The sequence below is a fragment of the Anthonomus grandis genome, chromosome 20 (assembly GCF_022605725.1).
Source record: "Anthonomus grandis grandis chromosome 20, icAntGran1.3, whole genome shotgun sequence".
Lineage (NCBI taxonomy): Eukaryota > Metazoa > Arthropoda > Insecta > Coleoptera > Curculionidae > Anthonomus > Anthonomus grandis.
This window is the reverse complement of record NC_065565.1, coordinates 967,195-990,134: the sequence shown is the minus strand read 5'-3', so window position 1 is coordinate 990,134 and position 22,940 is coordinate 967,195. Positions and strand designations below refer to the sequence as shown.

The following is a 22,940-nucleotide window of genomic DNA, read 5'->3' as shown; positions in this document are numbered from 1 at the left end:
TTCAAAATCAAAAAATTTTTTTTGTCCAATTTTTTCAATGGGAATTCGATACAGGTCGCAGCGGTTCTTTGAATGTTATGAAATTTAACAGATCGATTACAGTTCATGGGCTACTTATCTGTATAGTTTTTGGTTATTCTCAGCACACGGGAAGTATTTTTTTTTAACGCTCAAAGTTTCAGACATGTGTGATATTCCAGCCCCTCTGACGGTTTAACGGTATCTTTCCGGAAATAGTGACTCACAGAAAATGTATGCACCTCAATGAGAACTACAACTTTTATTAAGGACTTTTTTTGAAAAAATCTTTTTTTCTGAGAAAAAAATTTAAAAAACCCAAAAAAATTGATTTTTTTTAGTTTTTTCTGTGTAAAATTTTTATGGTGCAAAATTTAAAAAAATTTCATTTGGATTAATTAAACCTGCATCCTTTCCGAATAAAACGGTGTATTAAGTTTAACGCTATCATTTATACAGGGTGAGCAGCGCTCAGTTGAAAATACCCTTTTTCACACATTTTTTTTTCCAGCCTTAATAACTTTTTGGTAGCACCACTTAGAGCCAAATGGCTTATAGGCGGTTTGTAGCGTGTGATAAGCAGAATCTTTTACAATTTTAACCGTACTTCTAAGTAAAACCGTTTTTGAGTTATGAATTTTTTAACATTTTTCGACTTTGGAAATTAATTGTGCGCACCCAGTATGTGATAGAAAAACCAAAACCAATCGAGAGGATGCGCCATTCATTTTACTATAACATACTAAAATTTCATTTTTTCGCTATTATTGCAAGTACCCTAAAAGTATTTTTATTTCAAAAAAGTCCCAAGCACGAAAAATCGCTAAAAATCACCCTGCACACTGATGAAATCTCGAAGTCGCCTATGGCCGCGTCTCCGTGGCGACGAAAACGGCGATTTTCGCCGAAAAAAGACCCTTTTTATAATCGAAATTTTACTACTAAAACCGACTGGAATCGGTCCAGAATTGATGTTAAACTGTTCCTAAGGCTTTAAACTATTTTTTCATGTACAAATCATAAGGTAAAAACCTTTTTTTATACCCGAAATCATCCTCTGAAAATGGTCGATTTTGACGTCTACGCGCGATTTTAATGCCGACTTTTACGGCTGACTTTTACGTTTTGACAGCATGACGTCAACGTGGATGAATTGGCTCGGACTTGCTTCCTAATTTCATTGATAAAATGCTTAAAATAGCTCAGAACTTCCTGAAATTGGTACGAAATTATTCCAGAGACTCTGGAGAATCCGAATATGTGCATATCTTTTACCAAATCGGGTTCTTTTAGCCGTGATAATTCGGCAACGTTTGACGTTTTAGCATTTTCCGTGTAATATAATATAATATTCATGCGACACAGTGGCTATACAAGGCATTTTGCTAGACAAAAATTACAACACAGTGGGTCCTAATGATAAAAAAAAAATCTAATTGGGATTTAATGGGTATTATTATTTTATGTGGTAATTTTTTTTTTTTGAAACTTTTTTTGTATTTTCCCGATTTGATTGAAATTTGGTATTTGGGGTTTATTGAGGAAATAATTATTAATTTTTAATAATTTTTTTAAATATTGAGTCCTAAGGTCACGTGACAATCAAAACTTTTTTCCTATGGGTCCGATTTGATTGAAATTTGGTATTTGGGGTTTATTTATGAAACAATTATTAATTTTTAACAAATTTTTGATATATTAAGTTTAAAGGTCACGCGACTATTAAAACTTTTTTCTATTTGTCCGCTTTGGTTGAAATTTGGTATTTAAGGTTTATTAAGGTTATAAATATTGATAATTAATAAATTTTTAAAATATTAAGTTTCAAGGCCACGTGACAATCAAAACTTTTTTCCTATGGGTCTGATTTGTTTGACATTTGGTATTTGGGGTTTTTATAGGATACAATTCTCAATTTTTAGCAAATTTTTGCAATATTAAATTTTAAGGTCACGTGACTATCGGAACTTTTCATATAATTCAATAAAATAAATAAGCATATAAGACACGCAATAAAATAATTAATAGATACATATATCTATAATATATGTATAGGTTAGAGTGTTAGATATAAGTTTTTAGATTATTAAGTGACACAATGAGTTTTTCAAATTTGTTTGAGATATAGGTAGATGTGATATGAGCCATTATTCATCATAATTACTGTTGTTCTGCTTAAAACTTGTGGGTAAATGTGCTCGGCACAGGGCCAATAGAAAAAAAGAGTCACTTGACTATAAGTTTTCTTTCTTATTTTATTCATTTGATTGAGAGTTGGCATTCGATTTATTTAGGTTTATATATAAGTATAAAATAGTGATTGTTATATATATTTTTTTATTTATGATAGTCGTAGTTGTAATCGTAAGAAACAGGGTTATTAAGGCTTAAGGTTATTAATAGCTTGAAATTATTTGTAAAGAAAATAAGAGTAATAATTAGTAGTAATAATATTAGTTTATGGGATTTTTTTAAAGTAGGGGTTAAGTAGAATATAAATGTGAAACCAGTTGCAGTGTAAAACACCTGTTTCAATTTCTTTTTTTTAACTTTTTCTGATATGTCAGATTTTATAGCTTCTATTCAGTTCCTTGATGGTTTCCTATTTTTTTTCTTTTAAATTCTTTTCATCTTTTAATATAATTGCCTTTTAAAATAAAAATGGAAAATAGAAACAGTCGACGTGAAAATTCTTTTATCCAATCCTAATACACAGACTATTATACGGTTTAATCTTTTCCTTTCTATTGTGGCACTCTCATAATATGTAGAAAATTTTGTCAATAAGCTTTTTTGCTATTTTTTGAATGATCTTGAACTAATATGTTCATCTTGAATACGGATTTTCTTCGAGAATTGAAAAATGGAAATAAATAGGTTTTCAGTTCATTTTAGAGTCAAATCGGTTATAACTTTTTTTAATCATTCCCTGTCGATTTTCGAACAAAAAAAAATGTTTTTCTTTGTTTTTTTTACTAGAAATTATCTGTTTAGGGCTTATATTAAAATTAGTCAATAGCTATTTTAAGACAAAAAGTGATATAGTGGGAAAAAACGAGTTTTATTTTGGTTTTCATACATTTTTACTAATATCTCGGGTTCTATTGCTTCGATTCAATTCGTTGATGGTTTCTTTTATTCCTGTTTTTCCTCCTGTTAATTCTTTCATATTTTACTACATGTGTCTCTCAAAATAAAAGTAAGAAATTTAAAAAAATCGGTGTAAAAACTCGGTTGCATAATCCGAATACATAGACTCTTATGGGACCTAATCATTTCCATTTATATTGTGGCACTCGTATACATCGTGGAAAATTTTGTCATAAAGCTTTTTCACTTCTTTTTGAATGGTCTTTACCTGGAAAAAAGAAATTTTGAATTCAGAGCATATTTTGAAAAAATGCTCATTTTGGGCCGGATTTTGTTTGAAAATCGAAAAATGCAAATAAATAAGTTTGTGTTCATTTTATAGTCAAATCGGTAATAACCTTTTTTAAAGGTACTCTGAAATATTACATGATAGAGTAATAAAAAATTTAAATTTATCCATAGGGCTCTTGATATTTTGATATTTTGATTTAATAGTTTTTTCCTATTTTCTCCGTTTCTGTGATGGCTAGAATCAATTCGTTTTAACACTCGAATACCTCGTAATATTCCCGAGAACTTTTATTTAAAGCAAAAAGTTGTCAGAGTTATAGTTTATTTAAAAAAAAATAAAAACCATTTTTTCGCAATTTTTCGTGGGTATACCCCTTTCGATTTTCGACCAAAAAAAAATTATTTTTTTTATTGAGTTTTTTTACTGTATATTGTTAGTTTAGGGCTTACTTTAAAATTTGCTAATAATCATTTTAGGAAAAAAAAATGTTACTGTGGGAAAAAACTAGTTTTCTTTTGTTTTTCCCACATTTTTACTTATATCTCGGCTTCTATAGCTTCGATTTAATTCGTTTATGATTTCTTTTATTCGTTATTCTCCTCCTGTCAATTCTTTTGATATTTTATTACTATTGGCTCTCAAAAATAAAACTAAAAAATCAAAAAAATCCACGAAAAAACTCGTTTGTCTTATCCCCATACATGAATTCTTATGCGACCTGATCTTTTCCTTTATATTGTGGCACTCGTATAAATCGTGGAAAATTTTATCATAAAGCTTTTTTACTAGTTTTTGAATGGTCTTTCACCAGAAGAAAAAAATTTTAAATTCAGAGCATATTTTGAAAAAATGTTCGAAAATCGAAAAATGCCAAGAAGTAGGTTTTCTGTTAATTTTAGAGTCAAATTGGTAATAACTTTTTTTAAAGATATTTTGAAGTAGTACAAGATAGAAAAATTAAAAATTGAAGTTTTTCCATAGGGCTCTTGATATTTCGATATTTATGATTAACAGTTTTTTCCAATTTTCTCCGATTCTATAATAGCTAAAACCGATTCGTTTTGACAGACGGATACCTCTTAATATTCCCAAGAACTTTTGTTCAATACAAAAAGTTGTCAGAGTTATAGTTTATTTATAAAAAAATAAAAACCATTTTTTTGAAATTTTTCGTGGGCATACCCCTTTCGATTTTCGACCAAAAAAAAAATTTTTTTTCTTGGGTTTTTTTACTGGAAATTGTTAGTTTAGGACTAACTTTAAAATTTGCCAATAATCATTTTAGGAAAAAAAAATTGTACGGTGGGAAAAAATCAGTTTTCTTTTGTTTTTTCCACTGTTTCATTATTATCTCGGCTTCTGTAGCTCCGATTCAATCCGTTAATGGTTTATTGCATTCCTTATTCAGTTTCTGACAATCATTTGCATATTTCATTATATTGGCCTTAATATAAGGGCCAATATAAAATAAAGGATATTAGAAAAGATATATGGCAAAACCAGTTTCGCATATTCGAATGCAGGTTTTTATGAAACATGATTTGCTAAAAATTTATGTTTTATTTAGGAAAAATTATTGAATTTTTACAAAGGGTTGATATATTATGCATAAGTGTGTGCTAGAGTCATATTATTTTTTTCAGCATACTTAATCTCATCACCATAAATATCAGGCGTGGGCTAGACCTAAGTCTTCACCAACCTTCATCCTCCTGTATAGCTGCATTTGACTCAATTCTTCGCTTGAAAAATGCATTAAAGCTTTCGAAATATATAAGAGAACACTACGCATATCCTGAATCATAAAATTAAGAAACACCAAAGCTTTCAATAGAATCCAGAAAAACTAATAATAAAGGTAATGATAATAATCAAATAGTGCAAATTAAGGTGTATTGGACATAGAATTAGAGAGATTAATATGAAATACATCGGTTGGTTTTCAAGGGAACAATTCAGGGGATAGGTGAATAGTGAGAATACAAAACTCATTGCTCTAGGATCTACACAGATGGCTCATCCAAAATCTTCAGGGCAGCTGTTTAACGAGTTGCTTGTCACTTGGATCGGCAATCTTTGAAGGAAGACGGCCGAATGAAAAGAGTAGAGCGGAGCTCTTATCACATCATGATTCTTAGAAGCATGATACCCCAAAAACCGTAAAAACAAGACCTTGTATGACTCACAGCGTTGCTGGGGCAGCACCTGTTAAACAATCTTTTTAATTAGTTTCCTCTGACCAAAAGCTTTTCTACTGGTCCCAACTGATCAAAGTACGAGCGAAGCTCGTACTTGTTATAAGAGCGTAGCTCTTATGGTGGGACGCTTTTTTTTTGGAGTTTTCGCACAACCTCGGGACTCGGCGGACAAAAGTGCCTATAACTTTTTTTCTAATTAGGGTAGAGAAGTGATTTTTACCTTTTCGTAATCTAGATATATGAGGCTACAACTCTATCAACTACAATTTTTCATTTGTTTTTTTAGTTGGGAGGGGGAAGCTTTAGAACTCAAAAAATTTTTTTTGTTCGATTTTTTCCGCGTGCTTCGATACAGGTCGCAACGGTTGTTTGAATTTTATGAAATTTAACGGGTCGATTAGACCTCATCTCTAGATGGACTGTATACTTTTTGGTAATTCTCAGCACACGGGAAGTATTTTTTTTTAACGCTCAAAGTTTCAAACATTTGTGATATTCTAGCCCCTCTGACGGTTTAACGGTATCTTTCCGGAAACAGTGACTCACAGAAGATGTGTGCGCCTTATCGAGAGCTACAATTTTTATTTAGGACTTTTTTTTAAAAAATTTTTTGTTTAGGAGAAAAACCAAAAAAACCTTAAAAAATTGACTTTTTTTAGTTTTTTCTCTGTGAAATTTTTATGGTGCAAAATTTAAAAAAAATTTATTTGGATTAATTGAACCTGCGGTCTTTCCGAATAAAACGGTGTATTAAGTTTAAGGCTATCGTTTATGGTATATCGGTGAGAAGCCCTCAGTTGAAAATACCCTTTTTCACACTTTTTTTTTTCAAATATTAATAACTTTTTAGTGGAGGCACTTAGAGGTTTCATTCAATTGGAGCATTTAAAGAACCTTTTAAAAGCAATTTTTTGACACACTCTACAATCATCTACGTAAACCAGTTTTTGCTCTACACTATTTTTTGACTTTGAGGCCTAATACCGCAATGGCTATGCCACCTACGAAGACCATTTTTGCCCTCAAACACGCGGAATTTATCTGGCTATAATCCACTAAATCCGTTTTGTTTCAAATATCACCATTTTCCAAGAAAATGCAATTTTCCATGAAAGGTCCCAAAATATCGGTCAGCTGAATATTGGTACCCCTACGGGCCCGATGATCAGGGTATAAAAACTAATGTGGTCTAGCACCCAACAAGTGCGCGTCTCCATGGCAGCGAAACCGGCGATTATCGCCCGTTTCCACTTAAAATAAGACCCTTTTTATAATCGAAATTTAACTACTAAAACCGATTGGAATCGGTCCAGAATTGATGTTAAACTGTTCCTAAGGCTTTATACTATTTTTCCATGTACAAATCATAAGGTAAAAACCTTTTTTTATACCCGAAATCATCGTCTGAAAATGGTCGATTTTGACGTCTACCCGCGATTTTAATGCCGAGTTTTACGGCGGTTTTGACAACATGACATGACGTCAACGTGAGCAGTCAACGTCAACGTGGATGTATCGGCTCGGACTTGCTTCTTATTTTTATTGATAAAATGCTTAAATTAGCTCAGAATTTCCTGAAATTGGTGTGAAATTATTCAAGAGACTCTGTAGAATCCGATTATGTGCATATCTTCTATCAAATCAAGTTCTTTTAGCCGTGATAATTCTTGTGACAGTGTTTTCATGTGACAAAAGGACTCATACATGGCATTTTGGGTGCGGGAGTGGAGGTTTAATGTGGACTATTTATTTATTTTACCACAAAATCTAACTGTGGATCATTGTTATTATTTGAATAAGTTGTAAAGAAAACGCAAGCGTTAAAGGTAAGCCTTAATGTAATGTGAGCTTTAATGCAATGACAACCTAACCTCTGTCATGAGTGTCATGTACTATGTAAATAAATAATAATACCAAAAAGGAAAAAATATTGAACTTATAAGTTGGAATAAGGTCCAAAATGTTGAAGATTGGCAAATTTGCGCTTAACTAAACGTTGTAAATGTTATATTACACCTTGCATATAAGTATATAATCAGTTTTCTGCACTTCAAGCAAGAGGCGTGTAACCTTAAAAGAGTAAGAAAATTCAACTACAGTTATGTGTCCCTAGTAAAATATGAATAACAAATAGATATCTGTATGATCTAACAATGAGCGTCCATACAAGGGTATCTTAATGTTTTTGCTTCTGACTGTCACACATTAGTCTGAATGCTCTGGTCAGCGAGATGGCAGGCTTTAAAAATCTAAGAGGATAACCGAAGCAGTAGATAGCATTCAGTTGTGGCACTATCAATGGGGAGGAATGCAGATTCTAGCAGCAAGATGTTTCAAGTATTGAATTCATGATAAGGTGGAAGATGGTGAAAAGAAGCAGAAAAAACCAATCTAAAACTGGAGAGACTTTTTTTTTATCTGTTCTTTATGGTTGTTTAATATTCTTTATTACTTAGGTACCAAAGATAGTTTCCTTACAGAGAAGTATTTATATATTACACAGTTTGGTACATATTAAATAACATATTAGCGATTACTCCACAAACAAAAATGTACATGATCATTTTACGAGAAATAGAGAACATATATATATACAGATCTTTATAGGATACACAAGGGTATGTGTGGGGTTTCTTTCTATGGTCCCAAACTCTATAATGCTCTCCCTGCTACCATTAAACTGTTACCTACCAAGTTTTTTACTGCAATATGAATTTTCTATAAAACAATATCTATTGAAAAAATGTTTTTTCTCAATACAAGAATTTCTAAATGATGATTTCTCATATATGTAATTATAATATAAAACTTTTAGGCTTTAAATCCTTTGATTATTAATAATATTAAGAAGTGTAAAGATTTTCTCTGTGACATATGTGAGCATTCTTGTGTATATGGCATGAATAAATTATGTTTATGTTTAAATTAGGTGAAAGAACAGCTATTTTTGTTAAATCTCTCTTTTCTATCAGATAAAGTGATGTGTAAGTGTAACATAAGTGTTTCTGAAATAAAGATGATTTTACTTAATTATTTAACTGTGGCCACCATTTATTTTACCTACCTAAAATATAGCGGGTTGGGAAGGGCAGAAAAACTTACTGGTTTTTCATGTAAACATTACAGCTATGTAGTGTTAGAGTCTGATGATGATGTAACAAAAATCAACTCATCAAAATGCATACCTCTTGACAAAAGATTGGCATTTTCATTTGTCGAGAAAAGTCTTCCCAACCCACTATATTATAGCCACTCCACTTCAACAATGGACTTACAAAAAAAAAAAAGATTTAAATATTATTGAATGTTTTTTCCTTTAACTTGGAATATTTAAGAGAATTGTGTGAGTATTCATGTTCTTCTTCTACTGGAAAATAAAACTGTAAAATAGCTAATCTAGTGAAAATATTATAAATGATTTAACATATTTTTTTGTAAAGTGGGCTAATATGAATGATCTCTCTTTAAATGTAAATAAGTGCTACTCAATTGGATTCTCTAGAATAAAATGAATAATATATACACTATTGATGACATAGTACTTAGTTCTGTTGACTCAATAAAGGATTTAGGAGTAGTCTTTGATACTCAGCTCAAATTTGGGGAACACTGTGATCTTGTGGAGGGGAAGGCCTCTCAGATGTTAGGTTTTGTTTTACAAACTTGTCGTGACATGTCTATATCTAGTTTGAAGATACCTTATTGTTCACTGGTTAGAAGTCATTTAGAGTATGCCTCTATCATTTGGTCTCCTTTTTATAATTGTCACAAAATGCAACTTGAAAGAGTCCAAAAGAGGTTTACCCAGTACTGTTCCTACAAGTTGAATATGCAGGATAACCTACTTGACATGGAGGCAATATTGGGACTTCAATCGTTGGAATCTAGAAGGATTCAAAGTGACCTCAGCTTTATGTATAAGGTTATTCATGGGCTTATTGATTGCCCTGCTCTCATCAACAGCTTTAATTTAAAGGTCCCTGCATGCACCCTAAGGAGACATGAACTGTTTGCTTTACCAATCTGTCACTTCAACTATTCTTTACATTCTTCAATCTGTCCTAGTCTTGCCTATTTCAACTCTCACCCTGAACTTGATCCATTTGCAAGCTCACTCTCTGGATTTATTGGTCAACTGGGTCAAATATTTTAATTTATTGTTTTCTTATTGTGTTTATTTCTTGTGTATATGTTTTGAATACTGTCTAATTATGTTCGTGAAAGTACTTTTATTATGTTAATTATACATCTTTTACTTTATTTAATATTGTAACCAAATCTTTTCTAAAATGGGGTTTCCCGTATATTGATTAAATAAATGAATAAATAAATATTTAATTGACCCAGAGCATTATGAGAAACTAAAAGATACTTGTAAGTGTGCTGAAAGGGTTAGTTTTTGGAGTTCTCTTGTCCTCCCTTTCAGCCAGTGTACCAATTTAGAAACCAGATAAGTTTGCTTTTCTGCATGACATTGTAACTTATTAATGACCTAAATACATATCTTAAATGACTTTCTAAATAAATTAAAAACATTGATTATACAAGATATATTATGATTAAGGAAAAGAATAAAGCACTCCTTTCGTTAAGTATGTAAGAACATTCAGGTATAAATACTGTCTATGAAATATTTCGGATTAAGTGTATGTACAAATTTAAACTGATCGCCACTTATAAACAGTAGCTCTTAGAAAACTGTTCCAATAATATCTGCTTTATATGAGGGTAGATTGTCAAAACTATTTATTATATGAAATTTTGATTAAAATTAAACATGTGTATGAAATGGATAACAATCATATGGTAATAACTGCAGAGAAGAGCATAATGTGGTTTATGCCTTAAGGAATGGAATCTTCAAAAAAAAAACAACAACAACTACTATAGATCAATTTTCTCTTTAATTATTAAAACTAAATAACTGTATGACAAAATTTAATAAAACAATAAACAGGTCATGGAACATAAACATTAAATAAGTTTTATTTTCTAACCAAAAATAGAGACTTTGGGTCCAGTTGGAAGATTCTCGTGCCATTTTGCCTATTCAAGATCTGAAACAAATAAAGTATATATAATTAGATATGCATATTTCATTGAGACAACACAAAGTATATAAATTATCTTCTGGTGAAACAATCCAGTAATAAGTAAAACTTTATTAAAATATTGCTCCGTTTTACTCACAACAAAAAAGCTGATTCATATCCCTTCAAACACATTTCATGATCTCTGGGGAATCCTAACATACTTCCTGTAGCTTATTTATTTCTGGCTGTGTACTCTAACCAACAGTAAAGACAGGCAGTTCTTCCTGGTTTCCCAATTTCATCAATATGGTAGAATCTCAATGATTTCTTGATGGATGTCCTTAAGTGCATGGTCTGAGCCCTATCAAACACATTTCATGATCTCTGGGGTATCCTAACATACTTCATTTAGCTTATTTATTTCTGGTTGTGTAGTCTAATCAGCAGTTAAAACATGCAATTCTTCTCCTACAACAAATGGGTCCCATAGCTGTTAAATTGTTGACCAGGATGAAAACAAATCATACCTTGTAATAATTCTAGGTACACAAAACAAAGGCCACACAGGCAAAATATATGCGAACTTGAATGAAGTTATGAGATTTTCATCAGTTTTATTTAGCAAATAATTTGTGTTGAAGTTTTCCAATAAATATTAGTTAAAAAATAATAATAATTTCTCAAGGTGAATTATGTTATTGTTTTGTTGTGTTGACATTGACATCTGAATTTAACTGGCTTGTCAAATTCAGATGTCATTGAGCATTGCTGTTTGAGCTTGGCATGTCATGGGCGCACTAACATTTATTTTTTCACGGTCGGTTTGATAAATTATATAATTTAATATTTTGGCAGCAAAATTCATATACCTAGTTCTAATTGTTTTTTTTCAATTTAGGGTTTGGGCGACATAGGGTAAGTTTAGTAGATAAATTTCATTGCAGGGGTTGTTAAAGCAAGTGACGGTTATTTTATTTCAATGGTTTATTTTACTAGCTTAATTTTAGCTTCTATTCATCTTTCCATTTACCTAATTGACTTTCAAAATGAAAATGGAAAATAGAACAGTCGACGTGAAAATTCTTTTATCCAACCCCAATACACAGATTATTATACGGTCTAATCTTTTCCTTTTCTATTGTGGCACTCCCATAAATTGGAAAAAAATTTGTCAATAAGCTTTTTTACTATTTTTTGAATGATCTTGAACCAATAAAAAAATTGAATTGGGAGCATATTTTGAAAAAAATTTCATCTTGAACACGGACTTTCTTCGAGAATTGAAAAATGCAAATAAATAGGTTTTCTGTTCATTTTAGAGTCAAATCGGTTATAACCTTTTTTAATCCTTCCCTGTCGATTTTCGAACAAAATGTTTTTCTTTGGTTTTTTTTACTAGAAATTATCTGTTTAGGGCTTACATTAAAATTAGTCAATAGCCATTTTAAGAAAAAAAAAGTGATATACTGGAAAAACATGTTTTCTTTTGTTTTTTCCAATGTTTCATTAATATCTCGGCTTCTGTAGCTCCGATTCAATCCGTTAATGGTTTATTGTATTCCTTATTCCGTTTCTGATTATCATTTGCATATTTCAATGCAGGCTTTTATGAAACATGATTTGCCAAAAATTTGTTTTATTTAGGTAAAATTATTGAATTTTTACAAAGGGTTGATATATTATGCATAAGTGTGTGCTAGAGTCTTATTATTTATTTCAGCGTACTTACTCTTATCGCAATAAAAAATATCTTTATCAGGTGTGACCTAGACCTAGAAGTTTTCACCAACCTTCATCCTCCTGTATGACTGCATTTGACTCTCAATTTTTTGCTTGAAAAATGCATTAAAGCTATCGAAATGTATAAGAGAATACTACCTACACATATCCTGAATCGAAAAAATAAGAAACACCAAAGCTCTCAATAGAATGCAGGAAAACTAATGATAAAGCTAATGATAACAATAAAATAGTGCAAATTATGGTGTATTGGACCTAGAATAAGAGGAGATTATAATGAAATACATCGGTTGGTTTTCAAGGGAAGAATTTAGAGAAAAGGTGAATAGTGAGAATACACAACTCATTGCTCGAGGATCTACACAGATGGTTCATTCAAAATCTTCAGAGCAGCTGTTTAACGAGTTGCTTGTCTCTTGGATCGGCAATCTTTGAAGGAAGACGGCTGAATGAAAAGAGTAGAGCGGAGCTCTTATCACATCATGATTCTTAGAAGCATGATACCCCAAAAACCGTAAAAACAAATGGTCGTTAAGCTCACAGCGTTGCCGGGGCAGCACCTGTTAAACAATCTCTAATAAATTTAATTCTTTTTTGAATTAGTTTCCTCTGACCAAAAGCTTTTCTACTGGTCCCAACTGATCAAAGTACGAGCGAAGCTCGTACTTGTTATATAGGAGCGTCTGCGACTATATTATGCACGCGACCTCGGGTCCGAAAAATCGTGTTTTTTTGGAAATAAAAATTCATATCTTTGGCTGTATGGCTAGCGAAACGATGAAATTTGGCATAGGGTCTCTCAATACATTGGGAATGATGGATCCGTAAACGAATTTTTTTTCCGGTACCACCAAACGGAGTGGTACTGTCTCAAAGTCAAAAATTCGTAAAAAAACCGGTCAAAATTCATTTTTGCACGAGATCTCAATTTTAACGCTGTCAAAAAAATTGAAATTTTTAGGCATAAAAGACTTTATAGTAATTCATGTCTGTATACTTTTTGGGCCCGATCGGTATACAGGGTGAGTTGTTATAAGCGAACAAAAGTGACTAAAAAAAAAATTCAAACTTCTCCAGAGGCTAAAAAAAAATTTTTATAAAAAAAGTGTTTCGGCGAAAAGACTTTATTTTATAAGAGATTTGACATACTTGGAGCTTTTTTTTGTAAAAAATTTATTTTACGAGTTCTGGCATTTTCAGTTTTTTGGGATTTTCCGCCAAACGATACTTATTTTGGGGAAAATTTTTTTTTCAAAAAATAACTTCATCCTTTACCTTTCATATGCCATATAACCGAAATTTTTGGGAACCATACAGGGCGAGCAATAATGAACTTTACCCATGAAGGTCCGACCCAAAAATCACATTTTATTTAATAACTTTTTAGTGGTGGCACCTGGACCATTTATATTCTCAGGGATTAAATACTTTAATAACCCCAGTATTTGTGTAAAATTACAATCTTCCAACTTTAATAGGTTCTGAGCAATTCGAATTTTCGCGTTTAATTCATTTGCGGCGTCCCTGTACATGGTGAAAAGATCAAACAACATCTAAAGGATCCGAAATTTTGTTTTACAACACATACTAAAATTTCAGGGTTCCAGCGATAGTACAAGTACCCGAAAAATGCGATTTTATGAAAAAAGTCCATTTTTTTGCGTTTTTGCAGGTAATTGGAGGTGTCAACCTAAACTCTGATGAAATGGCTAGTGGGAACAATACTTTGACGCATGGTGGATACAAATTTTTTGCTCGTGACAGGTGGCCGGGACTTGGTCGGGTTTTTTGTAAAATTATGAATGAAAATGAACCGGAAACGATCAGGGAAAGGAAGCACCGAATCAGAAAATGAATGGGCTTTCCGAATCTGTGCATATCAATTGGGGAAATTGTGTATTGCGGCCAGGAAAATTCGGCAAACATTTTGACGTCTTCGAAAAATGCCGTTTTTTTGAAATGTCAGTGTCTTTATACCGGGGTGAGACGAAATGAAATTTGCCCGATTATTTTATTAAAATTATTCGAATATATACACGGGTCAGTCGTAATGATCTATTTAATTTAAAATAAAAATTTAGATATTTGGTGAGTTTTTACTATTTAGTTTATTATTAATATATGTTAATAATTCTTAAACATTGCTTTTGGGATATAAATAAAAAATTTTTGAAATTATTGATTTTTAAGGTTAGTCGAGTATCATAACTTTTTTGGTATTGGTGCGATTTGGTTGAAATTTGGTACCCAGTACCTATTTCGGATAAGATTAATAAATTTTTACAGATATTTGACATGACTATGTTTTAAGGTCACGTGACTACCTTAGCTTTCTTCCTATTTGTCCGATTTGATTGAAATTTTGTATTTGGGGTTTATTTAGGATGCAATTATTAATTTTTCACAGATATTTGACATTTGACTTCTAGGTCACGTGACTATTGTAACTTTTTTGCTATTGGTCTGATTGAGTTCAAATTTGGTATTTGGGCTTTATTTAGGATGCAATTATTAATTTTTGACAGATATTTGACATTTGACATCCGGGTCACGTGACTATTGTAACTTTTTTGCTATGAGTCCGATTGGGTTCAAATTTGGTATTTATGCTTTATTTAGGACACAATTAATAAATTTTAACAGATAATTGACAAATTATATTTTAAAGTCACGTGACTTTCATAATTCTTTTGCTATTGATCCGATTGGGTTGAAATTTAGTATTTGGGCTTTATTTAGGATGCCAGTAATAAATTTTGACAGAAATTTGACATGTTGAATTTTTTAAGTCACGTGACTTCCATAACTTTTTTGCTATTGATCCGATTGGGTTCAAATTTGGAATTTGGGGTTTATTTAGGATGCAATTGTTGATTTCTTACAAAATTTTAAAATATTAAGTTCTAGAGTCACGTGACTATCAAAATTTCCTATTTGATTGAAATTTGCTATTAGATGATATGTATATATTTGTAGATAATATTTTGTATTACCCTATTCCTTTTATCTTAATTAGTTCAATTATTTCTTAAATTTGCCTTAAAAAAAAAATTAAAAAATCATCGGTTCGAATACATAGGCTTTAAAGGGAACTTATCTTCTTTCGTAATATTGTAGCATTATTATAGATTTTGAAAAATTTTGTCATAAAGCTTTTTCATTACTTTTTGAATGGTCTTTAGCCAGAAATAATAAATTTTGAATTTGGAGCATGTTTTGAAAAATTTTCATTTTGGGCCGGATTTTGTTTGAAAATCGATAAATGCAAATAAATAGGTTTTCTGATCATTTTAGAGTCAAATCGATAATAACCTTTTTGAAAGGTATCCTGAAGTAATACAAGATAGAAAAATAAAAAGTTGAAATTTTTCCATAGGGCTCTTGATAATTCGATATTTATGATTAATAGTTTTTTACAATTTTCTCCGAATCTGTGATAGCTATAATCAATTAGTTTTAACATTCGAATACCTCGTAACATTCCCTAGAACTTTTGTTTAAGACAAAAAGTTGTCAGAGTTATAGTTTATTTAGAAAAAAATAAAAACCATTTTTTCACAATTTTTCATGGCTATACCCCTTTCGATTTTGGAACAAAAAAAAAAATTTTTTTTCTTGGGTTTTTTTTTTACTGGAAATTGCCAACTTAGGGCTTACATTATAATTTGTCGGTTATCATTTTAAGAAAAAAAATGCTACCGTGGGAAAAAAAAGGAGGTTTCTTTTATTTTTTTTCACATTTTTACTAATATCTCGACTTCTATAGTTTCGATTCAATTCGTTGATGTTTTCTATTATTCCTTATTCTCCTCCTGTTAATTCTTTTTATATTTTATTACAATTACCTTTCGAAATAAATCTAAAAAATTAAAAAAATCGACGTAAAAACCCGGTTGTCTTTTCCCTATACATAGGCTCTTGTGGGACCTAGTATTTCCCTTTATATTATGGCACTCGTATAAATCGTGGAAAATTTTGTCATAAAGCTTTTTTGTTAGTTTTTGAATGGTTTTTAACCAGAAAAAAGAAATTTTTAATTCGGAGCATATTTTGACAAAATGGTCATTTTGACCCCGGATTTTGTTCGAAAATCGAAAAATGCAAAGAAATAGGTTTTCCGTTCATTTTAGAGTCAAATTAGTAATAATCTTTTTTAAAGATACTCTGAAGTAGTACAGGATAGAAAAATAAAAAATTGAAATTTTTCCATAGGGCTCTTGATAATTCGATATTTATGTTTAATAGTTTTTTCCAATTTTCTCCGATTGTATAATAGCTAGAACCGATTCGTTTTAACAGGCGAATACCCCTTAATATAGCGAAGAACTCTTATTTAATACAAAAAGTTGTCAAATTTATAGTTTATTAATAAAAAAATAAAAACCGTTTTTTCGACATTTTTCATGGCTGTACCCCTTTCGATTTTTGAACAAAAAAAAATTTTTTTTTTCTTGGGTTTTTTTAGTGAAAATTACCAGTTTAGGGCTAAAACTAAAATTTGTCATAAATTATTTTAAGAAAAAAAAATGATACCGTGGGAAAAAACCAGTTTTCTTTTGTTTTTCCCACATTTTTACTAATATCTCAGCTTCTATAGCTTCGATTCAATTCGTTGATGGTTTCTTTTACTTCTTATTCTCCTCCTATCAATTCTTTTGATATTTTATTACTATTACTTTTCAAAATAAAGAGAAAAATTAAAACAAATCGACGTAAAATCCCGTTTGTTCTATTTAAATAAATAGACCCTTATGGGAACTTCTCTCTGAATTTGGTATTTATGGTTTATTTAGGATACAACTAATAAATTATGACAGATAACTAACATTTGAGTTTCAGCCCAGGTCACGTGACTACCGTAACTTTTTTGCTATTGGTCCGATTCTGTTCGAATTTGGTATTCAGGCTTTATTTAAAATACAATTAATATACTTTCACAGATATTTGAAATATAAGACAGTATATTGACACACAACGCGACTATATAACAAATTATGGTTCTTTGAAGCATGATACCCCAACAACTGGTCCTCTCTTTCCTCGGCAGGTAGACGTTAGCCTCCCTGACTCACCTAAGTACACCTGATAATTTGCGATTTTTTTTAAGAAATCCTCTAAGGCCCATCACTGACAAGACCTAAAGGTTCCAAACTGGTCCCCACGGACCAAAAGTATAGGAGCGAAGCGACTATACTTGTTATATAGTCGCAGACTATATTATGCACGCGAGGTCGGGCCCGAAAAATCGTGTTTTTTTGGAAATAAAAATTCATATCTTTGGCTGTATGGCTAGCGAAACGATGAAATTTGGCATAGGGTCTCTCAATACATTGGGAATGATGGATCTGTAAACGAATTTTTTTTCGGGTACCATCAAACGGAGCGGTACTGTCTCAAAGTCAAAAATTCGTAAAAAAATTGGTAAAAATCGAGTTGCTCACGAGATCTCAATTTTAAAGCGTTTAATCGAGCTGAAATTTTCAGGATATATGGGTTCTTGGGGCTTACGTGTCTGTATACTTTTTGGGCCAGATCGGTATACAGGGTGAGTTATTATAAGCGAACAAAAGTGACTAAAAAAAAAATTCAAACTTCTCCAGAGGCTAAAAAAAAATTTTTATAAAAAAAGTGTTTCGGCGAAAAGACTTCGTTTTATAAGAGATTAAACATACTTGGAGCTTTTTTTTGTAAAAAAATTATTTTACGAGTTCTAGCATTTTCAGTTTTTTGAGATTTCCTGCCAAACGATACTTATTTTGGGAATTTTTTTTTTTTCAAAAAATAACTTCATCCTTTACCTTTCATATGCCATATAACCGAAATTTTCGTAAGCCATACAGGGCGAGCAATAATGAACTTTACCCATGAAGATCCGACCCGAAAATCACATTTTATTTAATAACTTTTTCGTAGTGGCATCTGGACCATTTATATTCTCAGGCATTAAATACTTTAATAACCCCAGTATTTGTGTAAAATTACAATCTTCCAACTTTAATAGGTTCTGAGCAATTCGAATTTTCGCGTTTAATTCATTTGCCGCGTCCCTGTATATGATGAAGAGATCAAACAACATCTAAAGGATCCGAAATTTTGTTTTACAACACATACTAAAATTTCAAAGTTCCAGCGATAGTACAAGTACCCGAAAAATGCGATTTTATGAAAAAAGTCCATTTTTTTGCGTTTTTGCAGGTAATTGGAGGTGTCAACCTAAACTCTGATGAAATGGCTAGTGGGAACAATACTTTGACGCATGGTGGATACAAATTTTTTGCTCGTGACAGGTGGCCGGGACTTGGTTGGGTTTTTTGTAAAATTATGAATAAAAATGAACCGAAAACGATCAGGGAAAGGAAGCACCGAATCAGAAAATGAATGGGCTTTCCGAATCTGTGCATATCAATTGGGGAAATTGTGTATTGCGCCCAGGAAAATTCGGCAAACATTTTGACGTCTTCGAAAAATGCCGTTTTTTTGAAAAGTCAGTGGTTTTATACCGGGGTGAGACGAAATGAAATTTGCCCGATTATTTTATTAAAATTATTCGAATATATACACGGGTCAGTCGTAATGATCTATTTAATTTAAAATAAAAATTTAGATATTAGGTGAGTTTTTACTATTTAGTTTATTATTAATAAATGTTAACAATTCTTAAACATTGCTTTTGGGATATAAATAAAATTTTTTTGAAATTATTGATTTTTAAGGTTAGTCGAGTATCATAACTTTTTTGGTGCGATTTGGTTGAAATTTGGTACCTAGTACCTATTTCGGATAAGATTAATACATTTTTACAGATATTTGACATGACTATGTTTTAAGGTCACGTGACTACCTTAACTTTCTTCCTATTTGTCCGATTTGATTGAAATTTGGTATTTGGGGTTTATTTAGGATGCAATTATTAATTTTTCACAGATATTTGACATTTGACTTCCAGGTCACGTGACTATTGTAACTTTTTTGCTATTGGTCTGATTGGGTTCAAATTTGGTATTTGGGCTTTATTTAGGATGCAATTATTAATTTTTGACAGATATTTGCCATTTGACTTCCGGGTCACGTGACTATTGTAACTTTTTTGCTATGAGTCCGATTGGGTTCAAATTTGGTATTTATGCTTTATTTAGGACACAATTAATAAATTTTAACAGATAATTGACAAATTATATTTTAAAGTCACGTGACTTTCATAATTCTTTTGCTATTGATCCGATTGGGTTGAAATTTAGTATTTGGGCTTTATTTAGGATGCAAGTAATAAATTATGACAGAAATTTGACATATTGAATTTTAAAGTCACGTGACTTCCATAACTTTTTTGCTATTGATCCGATTGGGTTCAAATTTGGAATTTGGGGTTTATTTAAGATGCAATTGTTGATTTTTTACAAAATTTTAAAATATTGAGTTCTAGGGTCACGTGACTATCAAAATTTCCTATTTGATTGAAATTGGCTATTAGATGATATGTATATATTTGTAGATAATATTTTGTATTACCCTATTCCTTTTATCTTATTTTGTTAAATTATTTCTTAAATTTGCCTTTAAAAAAAAAATTAAGAAATCATCGGTTCGAATACATAGGCTTTAAAGGGAACTTATGTTCTCTCGTAATATTGTGGCATTATTATAGATTTTGAAAAATTTTGTCATAAAGCTTTTTTATTACTTTTTGAGTGGTCTTTAGCCAGAAAAAAGAAATTTTGAATTTGGAGCATGTTTTAAAAAAATTTTCATTTTGGGCCCGATTTTGTTCGAAAATCGATAAATGCAAATAAATAGGTTTTCTGTTCATTTTAGAGTCAAATCGATAATAACCTTTTTGAAAGGTATCCTGAAGTAGTACAAGATAGAAAAATAAAAAGTTGAAATTTTTCCATAGGGCTCTTGATAATTCGATATTTATGATTAATAGTTTTTTACAATTTTCTCCGAATCTGTGATAGCTATAATCAATTAGTTTTAACATTTAAATACCTCGTAATATTCCCTAGAACTTTTGTTTAAGAGAAAAAGTTGTCAGAGTTATAGTTTATTTAGAAAAAAATAAAAACCATTTTTTCGCAATTTTTCATGGCTATACCCCTTTCGATTTTGGAGCAAAAAATTTTTTTTTTTCTTGGGTTTTTTTTACTGGAACTTGCCAACTTAGGACTTACATTATAATTTGTCGGTCATCATTTTAAGAAAAAAAAATTATACCGTGTGAAAAAACCAGTTTCATTTTGTTTTTCCCACATTTTTACTAATATCTCGACTTCTATAGCTTCGATTCAATTCGTTGATGGTTTCTTTTATTTCTCATTCTCCTCCTGTCAATTCTTTTGATATTTTATTACTATTACTTTTCAAAATAAAAAAAAAAAATTAAAACAAATCGACGTAAGATCCCGTTTGTTCTATTTCAATAAATAGACCCTTATGGGAACTTCTCTCTAATTTTGGTATTTATGGTTTATTTAGGATACAACTGATAAATTATGACAGATAACTGACATTTGAGTTTCAGCCCAGGTCACGTGACTACCGTAACTTTTTTGCTATTGGTCCGATTCTGTTGGAATTTGGTACTCAGGCTTAATTTAGAATACAATTAATATATTTTGACAGATATTTGAAATATAAGACAGTATATCGACACACAACGCGACTATATAACAAATTATGGTTCTTTGAAGCATGATACCCCAACCACTGGTCATCTCTTTCCTTGGCATATAAACATTGGTACACCTGATAATTTTTGTTTTGTTTTAAGAAATCCTCTAAGGCCCATCACTGACAGGACTTAGAGGTTCCAAACTGGTCCCCACGGACCAAAAGTATAGGAGCGAAGCGACTATACTTGTTATATAGGAGCGTCTGCGACTATATTAAGCACGCCACCTCGGGTCCGAAAAATCGTGTTTTTTTGGAAATAAAAATTCATATCTTTGGCTGTATGGCTAGCGAAACGATGAAATTTGGCATAGGGTCTCTCAATACATTGGGAATGATGGATCCGTAAACGATTTTTTTTTCGGGTACCACCAAACGGAGCGGTACTGTCTCAAAGTCAAAAATTCGTAAAAAAACGGGTCAAAATTCATTTTTGCACGAGATCTCAATTTTAACGCTGTCAAAAAAATTGAAATTTTTAGGCATAAAAGACTTTATAATAATTCATGTCTGTATACTTTTTGGGCCCGATCGGTATACAGGGTGAGTTGTTATAAGCGAACAAAAGTGACTAAAAAAAAAATTCAAACTTCTCCAGAGGCTAAAAAAAAATTTTTATAAAAAAATTGTTTCGGCGAAAAGACTTTATTTTATAAGAGATTTGACATACTTGGAGCTTTTTTTTTGTAAAAAATTTATTTTACGAGTTCTGGCATTTTCAGTTTTTTGGGATTTTCCGCCAAACGATACTTATTTTGGGAAAATTTTTTTTTTCAAAAAATAACTTCATCCTTTACCTTTCATATGCCATATAACCGAAATTTTTAGGAACCATACAGGGCGAGCAATAATGAACTTTACCCATGAAGGTCCGACCTGAAAATCACATTTTATTTAATAACTTTTTAGTGGTGGCACCTGGATCATTTATATTCTCAGGGATTAAATACTTTAATAACCCCATTATTTATGTAAAATTACAATCTTCCAACATTAATAGGTTCTGAGCAATTCGAATTTTCGCGTTTAATTCATTTGCCGCGTCCCTGTACATGGTGAAAAGATCAAACAACATCTAAAGGATCCGAAATTTTGTTTTACAACACATACTAAAATTTCAGGGTTCCAGCGATAGTACAAGTACCCGAAAAATGCGATTTTATGAAAAAAGTCAATTTTTTTGCGTTTTTGCAGGTAATTGGAGGTGTCAACCTAAACTCTGATGAAATGGCTAGTGGGAACAATACTTACTATACTGTACTAACTGTATAACTATACTGTATAACTATACTGACGCATGGTGGATACAAATTTTTTGCTCGTGACAGGTGGCCGGGACTTGGTTGGGTTTTTTGTAAAATTATGAATGAAAATGAACCGGAAACGATCAGGGAAAGGAAGCACCGAATCAGAAAATGAATGGGCTTTCCGAATCTGTGCATATCAATTGGGGAAATCGTGTATTGCGGCCAGGAAAATTCGGCAAACATTTTGACGTCTTCGAAAAATGCCGTTTTTTTGAAAAGTCAGTGGTTTTATACCGGGGTGAGACGAAATGAAATTTGCCCGATTATTTTATTAAAATTATTCGAATATATACACGGGTCAGTCGTAATGATCTATTTAATTTAAAATAAAAATTTAGATATTAGGTGAGCTTTTACTATTTAGTTTATTATTAATAAATGTTAACAATTCTTAAACATTGCTTTTGGGTTATAAATAAATTTTTTTTGAAATTATTGATTTTTAAGGTTAGTCGAGTATCATAACTTTTTTGGTATTGGTGCGATTTGGTTGAAATTTGGTACCTAGTACCTATTTCGGATAAGATTAATAAATTTTTACAGATATTTGACATGACTATGTTTTAAGGTCACGTGACTACCTTAACTTTCT

General features: G+C 31.2%; 1 protein-coding gene and 1 long non-coding RNA gene across 2 annotated transcripts in view; one reads left to right on the top strand and one right to left on the bottom strand.

Annotated features, from left to right (window-relative positions):
- LOC126747824 (uncharacterized) overlaps nt 1-22,940 on the top strand; it is a 55,198-nt gene that overhangs the window by 16,554 nt on the left and 15,704 nt on the right. The window lies entirely within an intron of this gene.
- On the bottom strand, nt 10,481-11,329 carry LOC126747829 (uncharacterized). Its single transcript, XR_007664427.1, has 3 exons — nt 11,159-11,329; nt 10,789-11,099; nt 10,481-10,655 (listed from the first exon to the last, which is right to left on the bottom strand). It is a non-coding gene; the product is annotated as an uncharacterized LOC126747829 (long non-coding RNA).